Below are 6143 nucleotides of genomic sequence, written 5' to 3'. Positions count from 1 at the left end.
CCCTTTTCTGCCCTGATCAGCAATTCCAGCAACCTGATTGGTTGTTTGGGTTGGCTGGATGTGCACGAGGATAGAGTTACAGAGATGTGCATGTGAAGTGTGCTGAGCAGTCAGTGGCAGTGATCGGAGCTCGGGGCTCATGTTTATGCAGTACATATGGTGTGTTGTGTGAATATGGTGCATATTAGAATGTATTAGTGTGTGGATATGTGTGCATGCAGATATGTGTGTTAGGCTACTGCGTGGTGATGTATGTATTGTTAGTGTTTTTATACAGTACATGTGGTGTGGTCCTGTGTATGTGGTACATATTAGCGTGTGTAGGCTGTGTGTGCTGTAGCCAGAGCATATAAGCGTGTGGTTCTCTGTGTATGCGGTACGTGTGATGCACTAGCATGTGGTTGTATGTATTCAGTACGTTGAAGCTTGTGTAGGCTGTGTATGTGTTGTGCAAGTGTGTGTTCCTGTTTGTGTGGTGTGTGTTGTGTGAATATGGCACATATTTGTGTGCGTGCGCGCAATGCATATTAGCGCATATGTTTGAGCATGTGCGGTGCATATTAGAACATGTGCGTGCGCGATGTATATTAGCGCGTGTTTGACAATGCGCAGTGCATATTAGCGCATGTGCGCACGCAGTGCATATTAGCGCAAGTGTTTGAGCGTGCACTGCATATTAGCCCATGTATTTGAGCACGCGCGATGCATATTAGCGCATGTGTTTGAGCACGCGCACTGCATATTAACGCATGTTCACGCGCTGTGCATATTAGCATGTGTGGTACATAGCGCATGTGCTCTCCATGCATATTAGCGCATTTGAGTGTGCATATTAGCGTGTGTGTTTGCGTACACACATTAGCGCATGTTTGTGCGCTCACTTCAGCCTGTGTACATTAGCGCACACATTAACACGCATGTCTGCGCACAGGGTGCATATTAGCGCACGAGTGCGTATTAAGGTGTGTGCGCGCGTAGAGTGCATATTAGTGTGTGGTTGTGTGTGTGGGGGGGTACCTGTTAGCTTGTGGTTGTGTGTGGCGTGTCTATTACCCACACACACAGACAACCAAACCCTAATATGCACCAAACACACATGCACACAAACACACGAGCTAATATGCGCGTGCAAACACGCGCTAATATGCATCGCACACACACGCACTAATATGTATCACATGTGCTAATATGCAGTGCGCATGCTCAAACACATGCGCTAATATGCACCATGTGCGTACACAAATATGTGCCATATTCACACAACACACCACACATACTGCATACACAGGACCACACATACACAGCCTACACATACTTCAACGTACTGAATACACACAACCACATGCTAGTACACCACACATCCCGCATACACACAGAGAACCACACGCCTATATGCTCTGGCTACACCACACAGCCTACACACGCTAATATGTACCACACACAACCACACTACATGTGCTGTATAAAAACACTAACACAACACATACACGCAAACTACATACACCCATAAGCACATGCTAGCACACCACTACGCAGTAGCTTTAACACACATACCTGCATACACACATATCCACACACTAATACATGCTAATATGCACCACATTCACACAACACACCATATGTATTGCATAAACATGAGCATCGAGCTTCCGATCACGCTCCAGTGACTGCCACTGACGGCTCAGCACATGCTTCACATGCACATCACTGTAACTCTATCCTCGTGCACATCCAGCCAACCCAAACAACCAATCAGGTTTCGGGAATTGCTGATTAGGGCAGAAGTGGGGTGGAAAAAGTTAATATGCGGTCAGGTGACCAGTTTTAGATCACATGACATAAAGACGCTGGCAACGTCTGACGTCATCGCACGCCAGGAGCCGCCTCCCCCATATTTGTATTGGGCACAGTTTCTGCTGCTCTTCAGTACACGTGTTGTGTAGTTTTCCTCTTCATGTTCTGGGCCACAAATTTTGATCTAAGGCCTCCTTCCCACGAACGGATTTCCGCCGCGTAATTCGCGGCGAAAATCCGCTGCGTTGCACGCAGCTATTAGGTTCTATTGAACCTAATAGCACAATGCACACGATGCGTAATTCCACCGCGGAATTACGCACCGCGATTTCTCCCGTCCTCACCCGCAGCATGCTCTATTTTCTGCGGGTGAGGACGGGCTGTACGCACTGACGGCTTCCATTGCAGTCAATGGAAGCCGTCCATTCACGCTATCTCCCGCTGTAACCAGCGGGAGATAGCGTGAAAAAACGCTTTCCCGCCCACCGCCGAGCGTCATATGACGCCAAATGACGCGTTCCGGCCGCGTCACGTGACACGGCCGGCCGTGCACGTGACACGGCTGGTGACGCGAGAGCGGTGGGCGGTGACGAGCGGTGACGCGGCGGTGGTGGGCGGGGAAGCGATTTCACGCTATCTCCCGCAGGTAAGTATAGGGGCTCTGGGGGGCGCCGTGACGGGCTTCACAGCGTAATATTACGCTGCGGAGCCCGTCACGCTCGTGGGAAGGAGGCCTAACAGTTAAAACTTGCAAAGTAGGGATACAAATCCTGATTTGTCAAGAAGGAACTTTATTTTGGACTTCCACAGGCTCTTCTTAATGTGACTATATTCAGCATAAGTAAGAAGGCCTCCATCTGTGAGTGGCAGCCCTATAACAGCTCACATGGATCCTCGCAGCGCAGGCTTCATTTACATTGGAGGCTCTTTTGGGAGTTTTGGTCACTGATTTCCAAGAAAGTCCCAGACAAAATAGTGCTACACACAGTGCCATGCTGGTACCGGACAGAACCCATTATGGTCAATGGATTCCATGCAGGTGCGGCATATACTGGATCTGGCGCTTCCACTACTGCCGTTGTTCACCTGCCAGGACAGAGCCAAACAAGAACGGTATTTTAGGTTGCTCTTTGTTTCAATGAAAAGTGCAATCATTCAGAAAAAAATCTTACCCGGGGCAAATTTCACACAGAAATCCAGGTGAAATAAGCGTTTCACATCCCACTGATCGCAGTGGGAATCAGCACTGTAGGTCATATGCCATGGGTTTTTAAAGGGCAATCACATTTCAGAAACCGTCTGTTCATCTTATCGCCGGCGTGTCTCATCAATGCTTTCAGAAAATGTACAGCCGTCCCTGCAGTTCCCCGCTTACCATTAGGCCAGCTGGCGGTTGTGATTTTGCCGCAGTAAAACCGTGTCTTTGTTCTTGTGATTTTTGAGTGTCAGCGCTGCTTTTTCTCACAAAAAAAAACGCTGTCGCTTGCGATTTTCTCGTGATGTTTTTAGCACCAAAGTCAATAGGACTTTCTAATGTTAAAATCGCATCGCACAAAAATCGCAAGTTCGTGCGTTACAATAAAAAGAAGGCTCAGTAGGGAAACATGGACAATAAAAAAACACAGGTCAATTTTTTCATGCAACAACACAGGAGTGAAAACATTACAAATGGGAATGAAACCATTGGAAATCATAAGTTTCATAATTGTGCGTTTTTACTCACTGTCACTGCGCAAAGATTGTGCGATTTTCTCGCTTCTCTAGCAACTAGGACCATGGTGGCAAACCGATGGCACATTTGCCAGAGAGGGCACGCCAACAGTTGCTTACCACGATAGTGATTACCGGTCAGGGTGCCGAAGCTCCCCGGTCAGTAATCATTCAGCGGCGCTGCTACAGATGCACATACTGTCGGCAGTGTGTGCACCCGGGATCTTCCTCCCATGAGGAGAGCTCTTTAGTTCTGCAGGAGGAGAGTAGAAGGGAGGAGGACTTCAGGCGCACACACTGCCAACAGTGTGTGAATCCTGAAGTAGCCCCGAGAAGAGAAGCAGCGGCGTGCTGACGACAAGGAGAAGATAAGTGTATGATTCTCAAGGGGGACACTATTACTACTAGGGCCACTGTCGGGGACACCATTACTACTGAGGCCACTGTGGGGGACACCATTACTACTGGGGCCACTACTACTACTAGTGGGGTGGATATAGGGATCACTATCACTCCTGAGGCCACTAAGGGAGTCACTATTACTACTGGGGCCACTGTGGGGTTCAGCATTACTACTGAGGCTGATATAGGGGGTCACTATTACTACTGAGGCCAATATGGGGGACACTATTACTACTGAGGCCACTCTGCACGTGGCAGCATACCTCAAGCTGACTCAGGGTATGTTTACATGTGGCGGAAATGCTGTGGAATGTCCTCAGCAGAACGTTCCGTGTCAAATTCCGCAGCATTTTGCATCCAAAAAAACAGTCAAAATCCATACCACAGGTGTGGGTTTAGACTGGCAATCGGCTGTGTACCCACAGCTGATCTCATACTATGTGAAACTCCCCTTCACATCCTCTGTAGGCTTACCTCAGTCAGCGCTCCCCAGGGGCCTAGTTAGGTGCGGCGCCACTGGTCAGGTGAGGCTACTACAGGCCACTGAGAACCAGAACCCAGGAAGCACTGACAGCAGAAACCTACGGAGGAAATGAGGGGAGTGTCGCATAACATGAAATCAGCTGCGGGTATGAAACCGATTTCCAGTCAAAATCCGCACCAATAGTACGCCAGTTCTCCAGGTAGGAAAATCCACAGGGTGTCCCTCCATATCTATTTTGAAATGGCCCTGTATATTTTTATAATGACATAGGTAAAAATCATACGTGGTGATAAGCTCCGCCCCTGATGTGTTGGCACTTTGCGATAAAAAAGTGGGTTTTAGGTTGCTGTTTGGGCAGGTACTGGTGCACTATGTCTCCACCAGAACCATGGCATAGAGACATGGGTTGCCCTGGCTTAGTGACAGGGAATGGGCAGGTCACGCCCACAGCTTTGGATTGGCTGCTCCCCGCACACAGCATGTGAAGTCCCAGCTGTCTTTCCCATCTCAGCCGTCTTCCCCCGCTTTTGTATGCATGCAGCATCCTCAGAACTTATGTGGGCCAGCTTATGGCTGCAAATAGTGCAGCTGACTGCTGGGTCATCTTCTTTGCCGGAGGTTGTAGGTAAGCCGTTCCTGCAGCCCCCGCTCTGCAGGCTCCTCTGGCCCCAGAAAGGTGTTTTAGAGGGTTCTAGGGAAGCCACTTTTCCTGCACAAGCTTTGCTGGCTCCAACAGCCTGACAAGGTCTGGTTTATACCAATCCTCCAGCCGCCATTGTCCTGCATTCTCCAACCCAACAGGAACACTTTCTCTGCCCCCCCCCCCCTCATCAGTAATGTGTCGGGGCTAGGTGTCGGGGATGCACAGTAGAAGCAGGTAGTGAGCCGCGGTCCGGGGTTGCATGGTGGGGATCCATAGTAGAAGCAGGTAAGCCAATCAGCCTCTGGCGGCGTGACCAACCCGTTCCCTGTCACTGAACCTGCGCAACCCATGTCTCCACCCATTCTGCTGGTGGAGACATATTGCACCAGTACCGTTTGGGCAATCAGTCTCTAAAAGGTTTGCCATCACTGAACTAGGATGTCTTCTTAGCTGTGGGGTAGGGGCTGTCTTCACAGGCTCAGCTTCTCTGCACTAACACAGCTCTCAGACCTCAAGTCAGTGTGTAAACAATCTCTTGATTCTATATTTACCTAATCTGATATGTGCATATCATATACAGTACAGTGTAAAAGTTTTAGGCAGGTGTGGAAAAATACTGCAAAGTAAGAATACTTTTAAATATAGAAGTGTTAATGGTTTATTTGTCAATAAACGAAATGCAAAGTTAAAGAACAAAATAGAACCCTAAACTAATATTTGGTGAGACCACCTTTTACATTCCAAACAGCATTGATTCTTCTAGGTATGCTTGCACACAGTTTTTGATGGAACTCAGCAGGGGCCCTAGTAGCAGGCAGAGGGCCACATTGCAATATGGAGGAGCTAAATGTTCATGTGCAGCTACTCACCTCAAACCAGATTGGGGGGAAAGGTGACTGCAGACAACATAGTCCCCACACCTACCTAACACTTTGACAGTACAGTATATCACTTGACAAGGAATCTGCATGGGGTAGCCACGAACAGATAAGCCCCATCGAACGGGGTGAATCCATATGCTGATCCATGGTAGCATTCCAACTTGTGCCACAATATTTTTTTCCTTAAATGGTTTTCCAAAACAAAAATATTTTTTACAGACAGAATGGG

This window comes from Eleutherodactylus coqui, chromosome 6, assembly GCF_035609145.1.
Source record: "Eleutherodactylus coqui strain aEleCoq1 chromosome 6, aEleCoq1.hap1, whole genome shotgun sequence".
In the NCBI taxonomy this organism is placed as follows: domain Eukaryota; kingdom Metazoa; phylum Chordata; class Amphibia; order Anura; family Eleutherodactylidae; genus Eleutherodactylus; species Eleutherodactylus coqui.
This window is presented reverse-complemented; position numbering follows the sequence as displayed.